Source organism: Mustela putorius, unplaced genomic scaffold (assembly GCF_011764305.1).
Source record: "Mustela putorius furo isolate JIRA1106 unplaced genomic scaffold, ASM1176430v1.1 tig00002343_pilon_pilon_pilon, whole genome shotgun sequence".
NCBI classification, from domain to species: domain Eukaryota; kingdom Metazoa; phylum Chordata; class Mammalia; order Carnivora; family Mustelidae; genus Mustela; species Mustela putorius.
This window is the reverse complement of record NW_025421978.1, coordinates 1-1,247: the sequence shown is the minus strand read 5'-3', so window position 1 is coordinate 1,247 and position 1,247 is coordinate 1. Positions and strand designations below refer to the sequence as shown.

The 1,247-nt window shown below is 59.1% G+C and overlaps 2 long non-coding RNA genes across 2 annotated transcripts; one reads left to right on the top strand and one right to left on the bottom strand.

The window, feature by feature from the left end:
* Nucleotides 1–123: 123 nt before the first annotated feature.
* Nucleotides 124–648, bottom strand: LOC123394292. Its single transcript, XR_006609008.1, has 2 exons — nt 549–648; nt 124–460 (listed from the first exon to the last, which is right to left on the bottom strand). It is a non-coding gene; the product is annotated as an uncharacterized LOC123394292 (long non-coding RNA).
* A 19-nt stretch (nt 649–667) lies between these two features.
* LOC123394291 lies at nt 668–1,192 on the top strand. Its single transcript, XR_006609007.1, has 2 exons — nt 668–767; nt 856–1,192. It is a non-coding gene; the product is annotated as an uncharacterized LOC123394291 (long non-coding RNA).
* The last annotated feature ends 55 nt before the right edge of the window (nt 1,193–1,247 follow it).

Sequence of the window (1,247 nt, the reverse complement as noted above, 5' to 3'; positions counted from 1 at the left end):
CTCAACCACAGCAGCCCAGGTTTGTGGCCCCAGGCAGTGATCTTGCCCCGATGCCCCATCTCATTTGCCAGCTAAATTTGAAGGCAGGCTTGGCCCACAGTTGGAGAACTGGCTCGACATACACCCAGGAGTCAAGCAGACTTTATTTCTGCTGCAGCCTCTGCTGGTCAGGGTGTCTGGGCTTTTCCACCCCCCACCCTTCACCACCACCAATGCCAGCAGCTGAGGCACACAGCCAACCTCACTGTCAAGGTTCAGTGATGCTGCAGTCATAGCAGAAGTTGAAATTGGTGGGGGGCGGGGGGATGGGAGGAGGCTGCTCGGGAATAGGCACATTCTCCAGCTCCAACAACCGCAGCTTGGTCTCCATCGTCAGCAGCTGCTCCAGGTCCAGCCGAGTCTGCTCACTGCCCATGGGACTGCCTAGCAGGGCACTCAGCCCATCTGTCCACAGGTGGAACTGGGGACAGAGCCAGCTCTGTGAGAGCCTGCCCATCTCTGCCCTGGCCCGTCTGCCCAACTTGGCTCAGCCTGGCCCAGACGCTCACCTCCCGTTTGGATGGGGCAATGAAGTTGAGGTACGCCTCTGCCTCCCCATGGTCATAGCTGATGGAGAAGGCTAACTCATAGAGGTCCTGGGGAAGGCAGGGAGTGGAACTGCCACTCCCTGCCTTCCCCAGGACCTCTATGAGTTAGCCTTCTCCATCAGCTATGACCATGGGGAGGCAGAGGCGTACCTCAACTTCATTGCCCCATCCAAACGGGAGGTGAGCGTCTGGGCCAGGCTGAGCCAAGTTGGGCAGACGGGCCAGGGCAGAGATGGGCAGGCTCTCACAGAGCTGGCTCTGTCCCCAGTTCCACCTGTGGACAGATGGGCTGAGTGCCCTGCTAGGCAGTCCCATGGGCAGTGAGCAGACTCGGCTGGACCTGGAGCAGCTGCTGACGATGGAGACCAAGCTGCGGTTGTTGGAGCTGGAGAATGTGCCTATTCCCGAGCAGCCTCCTCCCATCCCCCCGCCCCCCACCAATTTCAACTTCTGCTATGACTGCAGCATCACTGAACCTTGACAGTGAGGTTGGCTGTGTGCCTCAGCTGCTGGCATTGGTGGTGGTGAAGGGTGGGGGGTGGAAAAGCCCAGACACCCTGACCAGCAGAGGCTGCAGCAGAAATAAAGTCTGCTTGACTCCTGGGTGTATGTCGAGCCAGTTCTCCAACTGTGGGCCAAGCCTGCCTTCAAATTTAGCTG